Source organism: Larimichthys crocea, chromosome III, assembly GCF_000972845.2.
Source record: "Larimichthys crocea isolate SSNF chromosome III, L_crocea_2.0, whole genome shotgun sequence".
NCBI classification, from domain to species: Eukaryota; Metazoa; Chordata; class Actinopteri; family Sciaenidae; genus Larimichthys; species Larimichthys crocea.
In genome coordinates this window covers 22493313-22513642 of record NC_040013.1, presented here as the reverse complement: position 1 = coordinate 22513642, position 20330 = coordinate 22493313, and the positions used below count along the sequence as shown (strand labels likewise).

The window sequence follows — 20330 nt, the reverse complement described above, 5'->3', positions numbered from 1 at the left end:
GTTAAAAGAGTTAGGGTTAGATTAAGTGAGAAGTTTCAGCCGACAATGAGAAAACTAACCGTAGAATATGAGCTTCTGAAAACATCTTTGTCATTTCTATACATCTCTCACAACCCCCTGACTAATGAGCAGAGTGATGTTTGTGGCGTTCTTAGTCATTTACTGTATCCCGGACCGTAATTCGTGATGAGTAAAGGTGTAACAGAACACACACACCCACACACGCCTACAAACTAGTGACCTACTACTGTTTTCACCTTGACAGGATATTCAGCTTTGACACTTATTGATCTCGAACCTGAGATCTGACTCACACACACTTATCCAGTGTGTTGTGAAAGGTTTTATCGTCATTTAGGGGCACAAATCACATGAGACATGAGCAATAATGCACACACAGAGGTACACATTAAGTCAGTGTTGCTTAACTTTTTCTGGCACGTGACAGTTTTTAGACACCTGTAGTTACAGTACGTGAATCTTTTTCTTTTGAATTCTAAATTTGACAGTTTCCAATGACTCCATCTGCACGTCACTTACATGTGGTACCTCGACCCCCACGGCTGAGAAACTCTACATTACTCATGAATTTCTACGGTGAAAAGGCATTTTAAGGACAATGTCATGGTTTCATGCTCAGAAAAACCAAAACTAGTTTGATTCAAACCAGTACCGAGGTTACACATATGCACGCATGCATGCATTGCTCATTCGGTATTTTGTTGTTTTCTTCTTTCTTGTATTGTGGCTTGTTTTTGTTCGTTTTCCACATTTACTGTAAAGCCCTCAAGGGATAAAAAAAATAAATAAGCGTGACTCGGCTCTTTGGAAGTAAAGCCGTGTCACTGATTTTACATGGTTTGTGGTGTTGTAGCTTTGGGTCTTTTCAGAGGCGATCACACCCTCCAGATACAGCCTTGGATAAAGCAATTGGACTACAGCAGGGGGGTGTAAGTTGATGTAGGAAAGTGGACCTAAAAGATTGAACATTTGAAGTTTTATTAACAAAATGCATAATTCATTCATTCAAATAGATTCTAGAAATGTAGAGACTGAAAATCTTGACAAAACTATCTCAACAGGTCTATTTAGTAGCTGTTAGAGGATTAAAGAATAGCTTTACTGTATCCTTGCATTCCAGAACAGATACTAAATGGACTTTGTGGTGAGTTATTTATCTAGAAATGTGCAAAAACTAGCTTACTGTCGAATATTCCCACAAGACTGATACATTTTTGTTTGCATTGTTACATTTGTATGTTGCATTTCGGCTTTAATATTATCATAAAATGTCAAATCCTCATACTGAAAGAACACGGGCCGATTGTAAGCTGTATACCTCAAGGGAGCTGTGGTGCAAAGTCATCTTTTAATCACTCATTTCTGCTTTAATCCTTTGCATTGACACATAGCAAGTTCTCACTTCTTCTGCAGCCGCTCTTATCAGCCGAATGCAAACCTCCAGATATATAAATATATTTCTGTCAACTCAGTCAAAATTAAAAAAAAAAAAAAAAAAAGTTTCAACATGCTCAAGTGTTGTTGTATCTATCTGGAGGTAAAAATAGGCCCAGCAGCTAACTGAGAATTTATTTAAGACAAACCTTTCATTTGATTCATCTGATCAGTCTAAGTGTAATTTAAGCTACAGTAAATAAATATAAATAAATATAATTTCCTGCTTGGAGAATAGCAGCCAACTCAGCACACATTTATCTTAGCTTTAACATGAAACTTTAAAAGACAGATTATTTTTGTCGTAGGAGGTCTCATGTAGTTTATCAGCCATGTGGCCCATAGCCAAAAAAATATAACTACAGTGCAATAAACTGCTTTGCATTCAGGTTATTAAGAACACTGAAACTCTGTACCTGACAACAAACTTTATGTTCTTCAATATTTCAAAAAGAAAACGTGTCTGAATATTTACACTTACTTACACCTATCTACATGTACAAACACTAAATAGTGAATAATAGTTGAAATGAACAAATAAAGATGTTGACCATTATACTTAAACCACATCTGGTGCTGTACAGCTCAAGTGAATAGTTCAGCAGTGGTAATAAAGGAAAAAAAATACAGCAACTTGAACATTTAGGTAGAAGGCTTTGAAAACCGTATAGGAAATTATCTAAATAAATGTGTTAGGGGGCTTGGGGTCAACAAAATTCCACAAATCTGGAGGCAAGAACTAATGAATATAAACAAAACTTGGTTTAGTGCATAAAATAATAAACATAATTAATGTACCACACTGGAGTTTCCGTACAAAGCACAGGACTCTGACACCAGATTGTTGGGTTATGTTTTTAGGCAACAAAAGCACTTTGGTTCAGGAAAGATTGGTTAAATCTTTATAAACACATTGTGTCTTAAGTTACTGATGACTTTTTCTGTATTAAACCAGACCAGGATCTTTCCCTTAACCTTAATCAAAGTGCTGCCAGTGCCAAAAAAAAAGTGAAATAATTCTGCTGCCACTACAAGCAGATCACATGTTTTGGTGAAAACCAATATTTTCAATGTACATTTTACGGATTTGTTCAGCATCAATAAAAACAACTTGATATATTCATTCATTCATATTTTCTCATTATGGTAATAGAACATGTAATCCAGTCTGCATTATGTTAGATAGTTTGGATTTTTATTCAGGAATTTAATTGTTGACACATCTCGGCTGATTCTGTTTAGGTAACGTCATCAAACCAGAGTATCTGGTCTGTGTTGTTTTGATGCCTGCGCATTTTCGGTTCGATTATTAGTGGATGCCTATATGTAGCTAAGGTTAGTTCAATGGCTAATGTAGCTACCATATATTATATTTTGTCATCACATGAGCCAATAGAGACTTAACACTGGACGATCTGAATCACTCACAAAAGCCTGTTTTCCATCCAACACATTGTTGGAGGCCCTGCTCTCTCCAGGGGGTGTTGCCTCAGGCTGGGGCATGAATGACATCTACTTCAGATAATCTATTATTTAAATGAGAATGTGAGAGAGTCTGGTGCTTCTCTACCCGGCAACAGAGCGCTGAGTCATCTCTGTCGCAGCCCTCCCACGCCTACCCACGCTGCACTGCTCTCGGTCTCTCTCAGTGGTAGAGATGCATGGCCGTGGACTTGATACCAAAACTAACTGCATCACTTGATCCAGGCCCACAGATGACAAAAACACACATTTACCGTAAACGGGGGGAGCCTTGACGGTACAGGGTTGGCATAGGTGGGTGTGAGTGTGTATGCGTGTGTTTTTTCTGACAATATATGGAAACTGATACCATTTATAGATCATTATGAGGAGTGTGTAGAATGAAAGGAGTGAGACAAAGAGCAGAGACTGAAAAAGAGAGTGAAAGAGATATTACGGATACAAAAAAGAAAATTAGGATGACCAACTCTCAAGGCCGACGTTTGATGACATTTATGAAGGTCAACCCTAACCCTAAGTCCAGTGGAGAAAAGAATAGACAAGCCATCTGATAACAAATAAGTCCAATGACATGCACACGTGGAATTAAATTGGAATTGGAGACTCCTGACCTGGACCGAATGAACAATTCTGTCTCAGAGTTCAGGAAATGACACGTTTGTTACTTTTTCAGCTGTGCAGCTGGAAGCCTGAATTATACTTTCCACATCAGCACGGCCACAAGGATCTGAGTGACATACAACTCATTGTCTGCATGTCTCAGAGGTTCTGGACAATGCGAGAACACGAGCTGTGTCCACAAACAAGTCTGGAACACGTCTATGTACAAAGAGTGACGCCTATAGAGGTCTGCATACGAATCCACTGTCTGTACTTTAGGCATATCAAAGGGCCTTAACTGCCTACTTTCTGATCTGAGATCAGAGGTTTTAGATTCATGTCTGACATTATGTGGCAACTTGTTCCCCCTTTGGGCAGCTGGCAAACTAGAACATGATTTAACTTGAGGCAGTACGAAGTTTGTTGGGGATTTGTTTAAATTTAGGCAGAGACTGGAAGAAAAAAAAAAGAAGAACTGGAGTTCATTGTGATTTCAGTCAAACGCTGAGAAAAACATAAACACACAAGTTAGCTAGCCAGCTTGTTGGGGCCAGCAATAAACACTGCGTAATAGTTACATTTGCGCAAATTACTCAAGGGAAAAGATTTGCCAAACTATGACACTGATGTTTAGGCTAGCTAACTAGTCAGTGGGCTAAATTAGTAAAGTCGATATTTTTAACAAGCGAACACAGTAACATGACCTCTACAAAAACCTTTGTGCCCATATACAATCATTCAAGTAATGACACATTCATTTCTCCGGGTGTATTGTGACAATTTGAGCTGTCATGTTTAATGCGCCCGGTGCTCAACTTTCATTGAAATGAATGGGCAACCATCTCAGAACACGGTAACTAGTAACACATCTATAAAAGCGATGGTTTCACAACAGTACTAACTAACTGAGAATCAGTCAGACAGACGCTTAATGGTTAAATTACAATACCCGGGCAGTAATATAGATCTCAATCCTGCCTGTTGCTTACTAAGGCTAGAAATATGTTCATTTACACCAGTGGTCCCCAACCACCGGGCCGCGGACCGGTACCGGTCCGTGGGTCTTTTAGTACCAGGCCGCACAGAAATATATTATCTCTATTATATATATATATATATATCTATATATCTATATATATATATATATATATATATATATATGTTTTATTTTGAAAAATGGCCGGATTCTTTCCCAATTACATCCGTCTGTGCCTCTTGACACAGGTCAAGACGTTAGTCTCGGTCACGTGATACGTTACCCCAGTTAAGCCCTCAAAGCTAGCAAAAATGAGTAAAAAACAAACGTCTTTGGAAAGCTTCTCCAGCGACCAAAACTAAATTACGGAATAGACTACGGAACACACTTTGGGTGTCATTGTCTCCCATTACTCCTTGATGGGACTGATTTGTTGCGGAGAAACAAGCTCAGGGCTCCAACTAATTCAGCGTAATGGTGAGTTGTATTTTTATGCACTTTATATTTGTTTTTATGCCGGTCACATCATTTTATTTCGTCGTATTTGCCCCCAAACCTTGAAGGCTGGTCCGTGAAAATATTGTCCTACATGAGACCGGTCCGTGGCGCAGAAAAGGTTGGGGACATGCTGATTTACACAATTAGATTTTCACAGCTACTGCGTATCTAAGAGCTGACGTCTGCTATAGTTGCCAGAGGGTTCAAAAGATCGTCATGATGCCAAGTAGAGCTGATATAGTCAACGACCCACGCTCATATTTTCATTTACAAAATGTATTTACGTTATTTATATGCATCATTACAAGTCCAGTACATTGTAAAACTACACACAGGTCGCCAGTCTGTGCAGAAACACAGTTGCAACTTGTAGCTAGCTGACTCATCAATCGGAAATGTTTGGAGTACAGTGTATGTTTTTTTGATAACATCTTCATACATGCACTCAAATAACATGCTGCTCACATATCTTCTATAATGTGCGTCAGTACTTACTGTGAAACTCTCACTAACGTCACTAAAAGACTCATTGCTGTACAAAGACTGATCAAAGTGATTAAAGTGCTTCTGGGTTGGAGCTCTTTGATCAACCTGCTCCACCTGAAGACACTTGCCGCAATATCACCAGGGATATAGAACCCCACGACTTTCACTTTAGCCCTTCGCAGGTGCGGTCAATGCGTCACACCGTGACTAAGTTTGAAGAAGCCGGCATGTAGCCAAGTGCCAAATATAGCCGATATTTCTCGAAACCTTTCCAGCTGTCCTCACAGTGTTATTAATCATCTACTGCGAAAACCCTCTCTCTTATATTATATTACATTTTTCTTTTTTTAACCCTTCGCTCCGGGACGAGAAGCCGCTTTTGCATGCTGTTCTATTTATGATTGAGGAAACTCACTATTTACAAAAAGAAAAAGAGGTTTCGTCAACTGCATTTAGAGACTTAAGACAGATAAAATTGACTTAAAGTAACACCAAATACCCGTTTAGCACCTCACTGAGTCCAATCCAACAAAGTCCGGAAAGTGTTTGTAATATTTTCCGTCAAGCTCTTGAATCCTTCCTGTTCTTTAGCTCTCTCTTTTCAACACAACACCCTCAAATCTGTATTTTTCTTTTAAACTTTAGTTTGTTAGACTGTTAAGAACAGAAATGACAGAGCAACTTCCCTCGTCCTGCCTATACATTAAGATCTGAGTGAAGAGCGTCCCTAAACCTACATCCCTTTTTAGCTTGACAAATACCAACCAAAGTTGTAAACAAAACAAAAATAAAAAAAAACTGGTCCAGCTTGATTTTACTCACCAGTTTGTCAGACTTCACCCTCCTCTTCATCAGAAAGTCTTCACTGACAACTAAGAAAGTTAGAGAGGAAGAGAGAGGAGAGAGGAAAGAGAAGAGAGAAGGAATGTTTTAATCACTCTGAAGGAAGCCAGCTATCTTCCCACACACATTGCTGAGTGTCCTATTCACAAAGACACACACACAGCACAGACACAACACACACACAGAGACACACATAGACACACATAGACACACTGAGATACCTCCAAAAGGTCAAGATGAATGAGATGAAGAGAGAGGAGCAGAGGGAGGGGGACACAGATTCAGAGATTGAGAGAATGACAGAGCAGAAAGAGAGCCAGAAAAGAAAAAGAGGAATGAATAGAATGTAGACAGAAAAGCAGATGAGCGCAGAGAGAGAGAGAGAGAGAGAGAGAGACCAGAGAGAGAAAGAATGAAATGCATGGCTTGGCTGAGTCATCGGTAACCACGACTGCACTTCCGCAAGCGCTCTCTACTAATGAGTGGCCAACTTTCTGAGGCAAGCACAAAAACACACACTCACACACACATACACACAAAAACACACAACAACCTCCTGCTTTAAGCTGCAGTCTTTCTTCCTCTTTGAGCTTCAAACGACTGCTAACACAATTTTCCTTCATGCACACATGGGATGACTGAGTGTGTGTGTGTGTGTGTGTGTGTGTGTGTGTGTGTGTGTGTGAGAAAGCCTGAGAAGTCGACCCCTGTGCTGACCTCACTGTGTGTGTCATGAGAAACAGCACAACCGGCCGCTAAATACAGAAACACACAGCTCTTCCCGTTTCCCAGAATTCTCCAGAGGAGAGGTTTCTGAACGTTTGCATTTGTTCATCCAGAAAATAATTACCGATCGCTTCATGTTCACATCGCTGGAGAAATCTGGCTAAGAGCTTTGCTTTAAAGGAGCAGTTTTGAGAATTTTGAGAAAAGTTTCGAAACCAGTATCAATCTCATGTTTGCATGTAGAAGAAGTGAGACAAATGACTTCTTTCACAAATGAAACGTCGACTTGATAACCAACAAAACACTTTGCTATTGCTGCTACAACAGTAATGTAAGCCTAACGCTCTGAAGTGAAGCCTATTCACTGCAGTTCCTCGAATGTCCACTTGAGGCTGGCTACAGAACGAGTGAGTCTCCATAAGTTTCCATGTTCAAATGTCCAACTTCACAGCAGAAATAAACATGTTTACAGCCTGGTACGAAAAAACATATTTGCTCTCTATAGCTAATATCTAATATATTTATTAAATCACCCATTCAAATTGTATTAAGGCTTAAAGTTATACATAATTAACAGCGTGGCTGCTTTGATTGACAGGTAGGTGCTCAGGTGTCATTCGTCCCACCTCAGGTCCGCCGATGAGCCACATCTTTGCCTATTTTTAGATTAGCCAAGTGGCAGAAGAGACTTCAAAATGTCTTTCAGAAACCTACATCTGACTTCACGCTGTCCATTCTTTATACTGTCAGCGGTAGCTTAGCATAGAGAAACAACGCTCTAATTAACACACTGAATCCTGTGTGTTTAATCAGTGCATCACAGACATTATTAAAATGTTTTTAGAAGGAGTTACTGCATGCACTTAAATTATTTCTTAACCAATGTCAGATTATCTTCTAACCAGCAGCTCTGCCTGATGCAGATTGTTTGATACAAAACAGGTTTCGGTTTTGGGTTTGGCATCTAATAGACACCAGGATGCTGCGCACAGTAATTTTACCCACCAAGAAACAGTTCCAACACATGTGTGAAACTATCATTTTCATGCACTTGCTGAACCATCATGTAGAACATGTTAACTTCGGAGCTTTGCACTTGTTTTAGCATATTTTTTCATCTTTGTTCAGGGCCAGGCTTGCCATTTCCCCCATGTTTTAAGTCTTTATGCGTAAACTAAGCTGTACTTGTTGCACAAACATGAGATTAATATCAATTCTCTTATCTCATTCTCGGAAATAAAAGCACACATGCATATGCAATTTTACCAAATGTTTAACTGATTCATTTGCATAACTTGCTGCACTGTGTGCTGCAAGTTATGCAGCAAGTGTCAAACCAACATGCGACAGTAAGCAAAAGCGAGGCGTGGTCGGTCAAAACTGGAAATGAGGACAGTGGTGAAAGTGTAGGTTTTCACAACTTCGAGGTACTCGCTTCAAGTTTGGTAACCTTTGAATCATTACACGTGAATGTGCATTTGATTCATAGCCTGAGTGTGATTAGGCTGGGTCCAACTACACAGATTCGGGGCTGTAATTTCTTTTAATTCACTTTGGTGTGACAGGAAATTGGTACCACTTTAGTAATGAAACATTTGCACGCTTGGCCTCACCAGTTTTTTTCTGTGACATTTAGAAATCTGTCATCTTGCCCGCTGTTACATCTATGACATAGCGGTAATGTGACAGATGTGAAAGCAACATTACTCCATCATCCTGAGAATGTATCCATCCTGTTTTTCTTTACCCTTGATATTCAAGCCATTTGTACAGTCAGATTTAACCTTATAGACACCCACTCTGATAGAGTTCGCAATGTTTCAGGACAAACTGAAAACACCCATAATACAAAGTGTGAATCAGGGTGCACTATCCTGTTTTCTATGTTCACAGTATAAATCAGTCTGCCTCTGGGGTTATTGTGATACAAATGGACTTCCGCCCCGTCCAGCACAGATTCATCTCCGGAGGAAATCATGGGAGCCAAATGCATAAATACACACATCCTCTTTGGCAATTCCCACACTGTTCACAACACAAACATACACCCATAGACACACAGGCAAGTACAGACTCAGACATGATGTCTTATGAAGTCATACTGGCGGTGGCAGGAATGGGGAACACACTGAGCATCGCACCAGATGCTGCTGTAGTTCAGCCGAGCTAATGACACATACTATATATTGCTGATGAACAGGATATGACAGTGCTGCAGCAGCTAGTGTGTGGCAGTTTCTGGTAAAAGACTTTCAGTGTACATTATTACTGTAAATAATATAGTGTGGCGCACACGTAAATAGAGGAACACACTAAATGTCAAGTGACACATACAGAAATAGTCAAGTTGTTTTTGTGAGGCTGTATCCAGGCATAGTGGCATTTTCAGCGAAATGGTACAATGACGTTGTTAATATGTTGATGTTTAAAGTGTCATGCGTTTTACAGGTGTCAGATTGGACAAATTAAAGGTGGAGCTAGTCTGGGGATCGATCACCAAGGTCATTAGGATTGATCCTCCATTTAGCCCAAGATTATTTGTTCTACAGGCGACTGATCGGCTCTAATGGGAGGTAAATGTAGATGTTATCCATGCATGTGTATATATGAACATGTATGTATTTTGTATAAGTCAAGTATTTAGTTATTTATTATTGTTTTTTGTTTCACTGTCCCTTATTTATTTCTGTTTTTACCTTTTCATTTTTATTCCCTGTAAACTCACTTATGTTTTCTGTTATTACGACTGTACTACTGTAATTGGTAGGGATATTGTCACTACGTATGAAAGAGCATAATCCTACACTGACAATAGAAGACAAATAGATGGCAGATGATGATGGTTTGTGGGGTTTGTTTTCTTGTTGTGGTTGGTAGTTTTCATGTATTTGTACATATTTTATAAATCTCATGTTTTGTAACATTATGATGTGACACTCTGTGAAAACAATAAAAAAAATCTTAATGTGAAGGATTGATCCTCTAAAAGGGACCAGGACAATGTCTGTACATCATTTCATGACAATATTCAGTTGATCAGTACGTTACAGTTGATACAGTTGTTGAGATATTTCTGTCCGGGCCAAGGAGGTGAACTGAGGTCGACATTGCCATTTACAGAACTGCACCGCTAGCATTACTAAATATATTTAAATTACATGTAGGAGTTACTGAAAGTTACTTAATATGTAAGAAGTTTCACCAACAAAGAGGCTTCTGGGCAAGCCATGGACTTGGTAAATACCATCCAGTATATAACTGTGACCTTAAGTAAATACATGAACACTAAGTTGACCTTTATAATAAATAGAGACTACAGAAAGGTGACGAAAATTAAATGTTGTTTTCGTTTGCTGTACCGACTTGCATGTAGTAAAAGAGAAAGTGAGCCTTTAAGAAATGCTGTCTCAGTGAGGTGCCCATTGTGGGAGGATTGTGGGAGATTGAGTTTACAGATGAGTCAAGGAGAACCCATTACACGTAATATCAGAATGAATGGCACAAAGGCCTATCTTTAGTGTCCCTCTGGGAATAAAACCTTTAACAGCCTATGCATTTAAATAAGACATGAATGTATTACAGCTGTACGACACTTCTTACTAAAAAACTAATGATGAACAGCGACACGGTGGAGATCCCTAAATAGCTGCAGAAAAATAAGTTGCAAGGCAATAATATACTTCAGACTTGCCACTGAATAACTAAAACAGCTGCGTAACACATAAAAACATGTCTGGCCTACATGAACATTTTAAGTATCATATGATGGTATTTAAAAAAGGACAAGAATTCAACTGTTTTTTGTGTTCCTTCAAGACACTGAGCATGATTTTCCTCCATATAATGCTATTAATAATGCATACTTTTCCTACAAAGTCATTACTTAGTAGTCTGTTGGCCTGTGTGTCTGCAGAGGCCGTGCCTTCTGTCTGTATTTTGCATTATTTCCGGATGTTAAAGACATTTTATTTGCCCCCAGCGGCAATGGTTGGCTGAGATTCTTTGAAACAGCAACTTCAAGTTGTTATGGTTGCTGAGTAACATTAGCAAAAACATTGCTTACTCATACATCCACCAAATGCAGGGCAACATAGCCTTTCTCTATTCTGGTCATCTAAGAAATGTCAGTCAGTTGACTTGAACTGAAACTATATACTATCAGCTCAACGTGGACTTTCATGCTGAGCTGGTAGCATATAGTTGGCTTGTATTGCTTTTGTCAGTCAAGTGAGCTGAAAGAAGTTAGAGTTGGGTGTTGAGTTTGTGTGACAGACACTTTACACCTTAAATTTTAAATTCTAATTCAATACTAATGATATTTAATTCTGTTTTTGAGTTGTACCTGTTGCATGTTAAATTAAGATTGGTTATATCTGGTTTCAGCCTTCTTAAATATTACTTTCAGACACATTAAAAGATTAATATCATTTTCCTGTCTGTGCACACTTTATAAATATAGGTGCAGAGCAGGACGGAAGAGCTATTTTGCATTTAGTCTAAGCAAAAATCTTGCAGCGATGCTCAATTGCACATCATGATTTGGCAGTAATGCTGTCACATTAGACTGCAGTTTGAAGCATTGCCTTATTTTTAGGAACAAAACCTTGTGATTTAAGAAGCGGTAGAATCACGTGGCTGCGTGATCTCAGATATTCAGTGGTCATACAAAATACAGTGGTCAAAAAAATACAAACTCACCCGCGGAAAGGTGAACTCTGTGACAACCTGCCAGCAGAAATCTATCCACATCATTCAGATGAGACAAAACATAACGTACTCCAACTGACTGCAAGTGATGTCCATTGAAACTGTTTGACCCTTTGCTAATCCTGTTTTAGTTACTGTTGCTACGCCTGTTGAGCCCTCCAATATAGCATTTAAAGTATGTAGTTTAAAGCACAATGGTGGTGGACTTACCACCTGAAAATTGGTGGTTATTGCAACGGTGGCTTAAAGTCAAACTCAGGTAGACAAAAGAAGGCCCCTCCATTTTGTCCTGGCAACCACTGATTTGTCTAACTGAAATGATTGTTTATGGCAGATTAATTTAATGTTCTGCTGACTCTCTTGTGTTTTTGGTTTTTGAAAGCCAATTTAGAGAAAAAACTAAACTCCTTAGATGCAGAGTATCGCTCTTACTGTTCGCCGTGCCGCTGCGATCAGGTGCTGCCACTGAAGGATGGAAGTGCCATCGGTCTGTTCTCCTACATTTAGCACTGACTCATTTAGGCACTACCATGTGTCTGTTTTGAGCAACCATTTCCTCCTCATCTGCACTCTACAGGGCATCACTGTGACTCAGCAGGTGAGAGGGGTCCAACCACTGACCTCACACACAGGGTGCTTGCAAATGGGAAGAGTCAGAGTGGGCTGTTAAGTCAGGTAACAGCCAAGGTCCAAACCAAGGTGTTTGTTGTGAAAGATGTACCTAAACAGCACTTTATCTGACCTAGCACATGATAGCCACAGGTGAAAAAGACTCAACAGAACATTTCTAATCTGTCTCTCCTTTGGTCATTTCCATCTCCTCAAATGAAAACTCCCACCTCAATCATCTAAACTGTGAAGCTACCATTAGTGGCTGCAGCTGGAACAACTTGTCCGGTGATGTTTTACCATGAAAACACTGTTGGGCAGAAAGACTGAGAGATTTCACAAGTACTGGGAATGAACCAGTAACCACACACCCATTTAACTACTTTTCTTTGGTCTGTTAATGTCAGAGTATATTCATCCATCATACACATGTACAAGGGGTTGGCAAACCAGCCTCCAAGCTCTTTAAGCAAAGACATGCTCGAAACAAACTGGTTTGTATTTGTGTCTGACCACATCTGAAGGCAAAAGTGTTTCTAGAAATAGAAAGCTGCAGGACGCAAGAAACACATGGAGATTTAACAACACATTATTTTGGACAGTGCTCTCCTAGAAGTCATGCACGGTGTTATACTTGTTTGTACATAAGCAAAAGTCGGTCTTCTTGAATGTTTCAAACAATGTTCAAACCCAGAAAAACATGTAATTTCATTCAAGGTAACGGTGCATTTCCTTTGATTCCATGTCAATAGCTGCCATCCATCCAAATTTTTGCAAAATTTAGCCAAATTTCAAGCAAATAAATGTTGTTGTTTTTTCCCATTCAGTTGGTTCACAAGATAATCAGTAGGTGGCGCCAAGTCTCCAGTCAGAAAATAAACAACGCAACGTAACGTAACTAAAAGAGCGGCTATCAAACCTCAGTTGATAGGACACTACGCAGAAAACATTATGGAAATATGAAATTCTGTTTGTTTTGTGTATTAATGTTAGGAAGCTTACCTCAGATCAGTGGATGTATTATGTATCCATGTGAGCGATGAGGAGACAGCTGACCAGTTGAAAGTTGACTACGTCAGAAGTTATTCAAAAAAGTCGCAAGTTTGCAAAATTGAGAAAGTTTTTTTGAATTCTGCATTAAACTTTTCTAAAGTCATATTGCGCGTCAGAATACATTCATAGAAAGAAAACAAATAGCAGCGTCATATCCACTTACTCCCTCCAGCTGCTATAACATGGTATACATAAAACTGAGGAAGGGAGTCGGGAACTTTAATACATTACCTCATCCGTGAACATGATTTCTGAGCAAATCAGATAGATTTTCATCTGCGATGGTGGTTGTTTAACAATAAAGGCAACTCCCATGAACCAACACTACTTCCCAATGTCATTAACCTACATCTTTTGTTTTGAAATTAAAAATGACTGTGCCATTGCGTAGAGAAAACTAGGCTGTGCTGCAATAAATAATTCTGCAGTGTTTGTTACTTATGGCAGCAGACACTGTAAAATCACTGTGACAACCTCAGCAGACATTTACTTAACACAAACCAGCTACGGCCTCCAAAATGAACATCAAGACAGTCTCAACAACAGCTCATCATTGCCTCAGGCATATACTAAATCCTAGTGTTTATTCTATTTTTTCCGCCTCTGCAATATGAATTGCCTGCCTAACCTCCCCTTGTCTTTCCTCCCACACTCCCTCCATCTCACCCCCCGCTTGCTTTCACATCCTTCTCCATCCAGTCTGGGAGAGTCGGGTTTGGGTGATGAGTCACGAGGGACCTAAGTATCTGACTCACCTCCTCTTGAGTCTAAACACTGTTAGTTTCAAGGTGGTACACTGAGACTCTATTGTGTTTCTGATTAGGCCAACGAGACACATGGACAGACGGTTGGAAGGGGGGGGTGAGTGAGGCACATTTTCCTCAGAGAAAGCGGGTTAATCTGCATTGGTGTGGGAGCTGATGTAGATTTGCCAATGTCTTCATCTAATAAGTTTGTGCATCAGTGTGGGAGGTATTTCTATTTTTTCATTTGTGTGTGTGGTCCTGTGGGTTGAGTGTATTGGGACAGAAAATGATTAATGCCTGAGTGAGACCACCAGGGTTGTCTTTAAAATTCTCATAAAGTAGCACACCAATACTCGATTGGCACATACATAACTTACTTTGCCTGGGAATACAAAAGAATAGAGCTGTGTTGATTTATCAGACGGAGATGACATTAATCAGCAACTGTTGTCAGAGATCTTGTTCAGTATCTTGTTTAAGAACACTTCAAATGGACTGGGGGGGAGCTGGGAATCGAACAACATTGGAAGTATTGGCGTGAATTCAGGAAAAACAACAGTAGGATCAGTAGATCACAAGACATGATATCACTCTTTAGTCACGCCAATGTGATTCACTTCCTTACGCTTTTGCACTTTCCACCCTTAAAGTGCATTTTGCAATTTTTCATCAAAGCTCAAGCTGCAGACTGTACATCTATACGCTTTCTGTTCACACTGATATTAATGAGAAGAGAACAAACGAGACGAGACTGGAGGAGGCATACGATTTCCACTTTCTGATTGGAAACTAATGGAAGTTTCCAGTGTGCACTGTGTACAGTGTGTCTGCCAGTCACAGCTCAGTCAAACCAAAAGACAAACGAAACACAGACTGTGTTTCTGCCTGCTGTTGTATGGAAAATTAAATAGAAATTAAAGCTGTAATTTTAAATAAGTAGTCATCTTTGATACTGGGAGGGATTTCTTAATTTAAAAACAACAGCTAAGATGAAGTAACACCGGCAACTGTCTTAGATGTGATGATGGCATTATTAGAAAAAAGCAAATATCATGCTGAAACTGACCCAGTTCACTGTGTTTGATCGACATCGGCATCCTGAGCCAAGAGTAGTCATTTCCTCCCAGATCTCCAAGGTTTAAGTATCAAATGCTCAATCTTTGTAGACTTGAAAGGTGGTTGTGAAAGGTTAGCTTTTTTTGAGCCGCTGTGGTCTTTCTGAACTCATGTTAGTTGAAATAATTCCAACAGTGACCCAGTTTCAAAGCAGTAAAACACCCACAGTATAATCCTTGCACTTTAGTACAATAAACACTTATATACAATAAGTGTATTTTTATCAAATTATGGCTAAAAACAGACTTTTTGCAGTACTTTGATCACAGGCAACAAACATAAACGGATCATTGTGTGAGTACCAGTGATAGCTGTGTGGATCGCTTGTTTTGACACTTCAGCAGCATCGCTCGAGGGATAGCAGCATTGCGTGACAGCCGGTTGTTGGGTCCACCAAGTTGGTCCAGACCAGAATATCTCAACAATTACTGGATGGATTGCCATAAAATTTGATGATCAGCTGAGTTTTCCTCCAGGACCACCACGAGGTTGAGATTTGAGGCTTTTAGTCGACAATAGACCTTTTTGACACGAGAAAGTAGGGTCAGCACTGGAGTTTCATGAATCCCATGTCCATGTTTCAGACATTCTTGTTCCCTTTATGATGATACCTGTTTAGTATCACCACCAGGGTTTGGTTTATGACCAGATAATAAACTGCACTGTACATACACAGTACATTTGATTTCAGTCTAACATTTCTTCAACCCTCTAGACCCCATAGTGCCCCAGAACAAGAGTGCTCAAAACAAGAGGTAATCGTGCCTTCTCTCGACCCCATAGTGTCCCAGAGGGCCCATTTTATTTTTCACTATACACCCTGGAGTGCCCTCCATTTTAAAACCATTCCCATTGTTTCAAAACATGGAAATATAAGCCCTGAGCTTTGTATTGTAGATAGTTTAAGTTGTCATCAATAACCAGAACCGGAAATATAGAACCTCATTAGTAGACAACATCACATCTCAACTTTTAGCCTCCCTCCACTGGCTTCCTCTGCATTTTAGGATTATATGTTGTTTTTTCTAACCACTTTTAAAGCCTGTCGAGGTCTGGCCCCGAACTACATCGCCAGCATGCCAACCCCATACAAGCTAATGGAGGTCCCTTTTGGTTATTCCAAGGTCGAGGCTCAAAACAAGAGGTAATCATACCTTCATCATCACGGGCCCTCGACTTTTTAATGACCTGCCCGAGAGGATAAGGCTCGCTGAATCAGTGAACTCTTTTTAATCACTTCTTAAAACTCAGATGGACACCGTTTTCTGGGGGCAGTTTGTTGAAGAGTCTGCAGGGAGGACTGACCGGGTCACGTTGACATTTCTTTCTCATGTTGCTGTACCGTTTGTTATAATGAAGCACATTTCTATTTACAACTGTCTTAATTTTTCTGTTATTTTTAAACAGAAGCACTTGGTTTAAAGGCTACAGAATCCATATATTTGATATCAAATTTGAGAGTTGTAGTTGAAGTCTTCCTGTTTTTGAGATACAGCTTTCTGTTGATGGAGTAGGAAAAAAGATGCTGTCCTGAAGGTTAAGGAATCATATTTAATTAGCATCCTGAATAGGTGCAGCTGCCTCCTCTGTCCCACCACCACTGGAAAACTTTAACTGCAGCGTGATCAATATTCATTATAAGGGGATACGCGCACACACACATACACACACTAAATTAGCCTAATGCACTGCCACAGCTGTCTCTGCCTTCATTGAGCTGATCTACTGTGTGAAACAAAACCTGACTGCTTCTCACTGCTCTCCTCCATTGTTGCCTAAAAGTAAGCCGATCAATACCGGCCAGCTGGCACCCGCCAGCCAATCAATACCATCCATTCCTCAGGAGGGGGCGGGGGGCTTCAAACGTTTACCCTCCAGAAATGACAGGTTGAAAGAATCCAGTGAATGTATGCTGGAGGGCACAAACACACTGAGCCTTAATTCCAGCACACAGACACTCTGATGATGATGATGATGATGAGGGGGGATGACGTGGAAAACACTGCCCTCTTCTGGCAACAACCAGGCCCAGACTGAGGACAACAGAGTCATTTCTTGTCCCTGGTCTGGTGAGTATTTTATCTACTTTAAACTTTAGAGTAGTCAATGGGATGTTAAAGTAAACAGAACCTCCAAATACCTCCTGTTGTCCATTCTCCGAATTATTTAACTGCATCTTTGGTGCGTTAACTTGTGCAGTTTAGGGATGATTAGGAGATTGTTGTGTATTAATACTAGAGTTTGTTGGTCAAATTTTGCTGAAGATACAAAGAGTAGGTTTTATTTTCTACCCTATTACTACTACTATTATTTTTTCTGTATTCTACCTCAGAGATTATTTATTTGTATACAAGGCATGACAGTACTGGATAGGCGGAGTTCATTCATCATTATAAAATATACAAAGAGGTAAGAGACCAGCAACTCAGCAACTGAGTTCAGTGTCTTCCACTTGTTTGTCGACATTATTATATCAGTTGTAACATATGTAGACTGGAGCTGATTTGCAGCCCCGGTCCTCAGGCTTATAAATTCAGGTTAATAGCAGTATATACAGTCCCTGCTAAATAAATAGATGCCTGACTTTTGTCTTGAGGTCGCTCGAGGTTAAATTCAAGATTGAAACCTTACAGACTGCAATTATTTATTTATAAAATGCAACAACTATGAGTGATTTAAGGGTTGAACCATTTCAGATTCAGCAGCTTTCAAATTTAACCAGCAGGTGGAGGCAGAGTGGTCCTATCACGTAGGTCTGAGGCTCGAAGGTTGGCTGACATGACTCGCTTGGAAAAACCTGGGCAGTGGAGTGAACAGATGACTACTCCTATCACTGATTAATCTCTAGATATTTATTGCCTTGTTTTGATTCATCGGTTTACTATCACATAAGACAAACAGATGCAGCAAATACTCACAATCTGTACAACTAGGGAATAATTAGGAACTTTAAAAAAGAAAACAGAAATAATTGATTCTTAAATTTGTCGCAGATTCATCTTCCGTCAATTAAATTGATTCTTAAATTTGTCGCAGATTCATCTTCCGTCAATTAACTGTTTGATAGCTGATTAATCAGATTGTTTTGTAGTGTGTGACTGTTGTGTTTTATATGAAAAGTGAGGAATGTAATGTCTGTGCCTTTCCACTAAGTGGCGATATAAGCATGTGTATAGTGTACCAGATAGTGACGTAGGACACTGATGTTAGATTCTCTGATCATAAGAAGTTTATATCAGCTATGTTTTTTTGAGGATTTGATTATGTGAAATGTGTAATCACGTGGTGCAACACCTCAAGATCCAAAAAGAAGAACAGAGATGTGCAGTGTGCTGGTGTCATATGTGCTCTCAGGAAGTATAGCTGTAGCATCAGCTCAATGAAATAAAAAGGCAGATATGTAAATGCATGTGAGGCTCGGCCCATTTTGCATGAAAAGATAAGCAATTGACACATGAAACTTTTTCTTTTTCTGAATAGAGTTTCGGGCTCCACCACCACCACTTCCTCTACTGTGAAGCCATTGGGTGCAGGTCTTTACTGGAAACCAGTAGCTCTGACTAAAAACACCACAGTTGTAATGTACGGTGCACTTGTGGCAGCCGTTAGTTACCAATAAGTTGCACAGCGTTGAGACAGTTAACCCCTTAGTGGTAGATACTGTCACACATCCTCCATCCACCCAGCTGCACCCCCGATGGCAACATATTACTGGAAACCAGTAGCTTTAACTGTAAAGCCAAGCGTGGTCGCACAATAAAAGCTGCATATATTATGGGTGTGAGAGGAGCTTTTATTGCTACAATTCACTGTCAATTCAGGAAGAGGTTTTGTTTCAAAGTTCAAGTCCTGATAACAGGACACAGGAGTGTTGCCTATTAAGGTATGAAGTGAAGTCACCTGTTTCTCTGACTGACCTGAAAATAGAAAGAGACCAGTTCCTGATGGTCTCTCTGTCCGGCTACTGTACGTGAGCGAAGAACTCTGCAACAAGCAAAACTGCATCCATCGCACAGTTTACTTTCAGCTTGGATGGGCCCAAAAATGCAGCGTTTCTTCATTGTTTCCAATAATGAAACAATATCTGGAACTCAAGTCAGATGCATAGTTATTAAGAGATATTCAAATAATGATATTCTCATCTAGAAGTTGTTCTTATGTGTTTTATGACTGAAAAAAACATAAACCCAGAATGATTTTTGTGCCACAAAGGCAAAGGCAAAAAAAAAAAACCCCAATCAACTCATAGTTGAAATCACGACAAAATCACCTAAGCTGATCTGAATGTGAAACTTTCTAAGATATCTTTCTAAGAAACAGACTCAGGAATGAAAACATAACCCTTTTCCCACCCTCCTTGGCAGAGGAACAGTAACACACACACACACACACGGTTGATAAACGGCACGCTCTGCAATGCAACCGTGTGGTAAGACAGAAATGCTGCTGACAGCTTGAGCTGATAAGCTTGACTCTAAACTCACTGTACTTTCACTTTACCTGCAGAAAGAAAAAGAAAGAATAAGAGGTTCCAGCTGGCCAACAAGTATGCACACACACACTTCACCCACTCACCCGTACAGTGCACACAGACAAACACCCTCATAAAATTCACAGACACACAAGAGTCTAAACACTCTCAGACACATCAATGAATATAGACAAATGCTTCTACACTCCTTTACACGTTTTTTTTCACATGTTAAGAATTTTGCATAAAACAAATTTTGTGGTTTTCATGTTTTAACCTCAGTACAAGGATCTTGTTTCCCACCAGCCCTTCAGTCTTTTAGAAGAAAATCCCTCAGGCAAATCTAAAGTATGCAACAAAACGTGTGCCAAGCTACAAACAAGGCCGCTGTTGTTAGTTCCTGAAAAGTTTAAATGTTAGAGGTGTGAGAGGTTTTTTTTTTTTCTGATAGGGGTGTTATATCAAAATCGAGGCTTGACAGTGACAGAAGAGGAAGTGTCACTGTGACGCACGTGTTTGCGTTAACATGCGCTCTGGTGATGCACAGACTATACCGTGAGGC

General features: G+C 39.8%; 1 long non-coding RNA gene across 6 annotated transcripts in view; it reads right to left on the bottom strand.

Moving 5' to 3' along the window:
- The window catches only part of LOC104925570 (uncharacterized), a 73012-nt gene that overhangs the window by 46555 nt on the left and 6127 nt on the right, over positions 1-20330 (bottom strand). For 5 of the 6 annotated variants that reach the window (XR_003461650.1, XR_003461646.1, XR_003461645.1 and 2 more), the window contains one exon: positions 6320-6369. The exons of the other annotated variant lie outside the window; for it this stretch is intronic. This is a non-coding gene — a long non-coding RNA (uncharacterized LOC104925570). The remainder of the gene's footprint in view (positions 1-6319; positions 6370-20330) is intronic. 6 annotated transcript variants of the gene reach the window in all.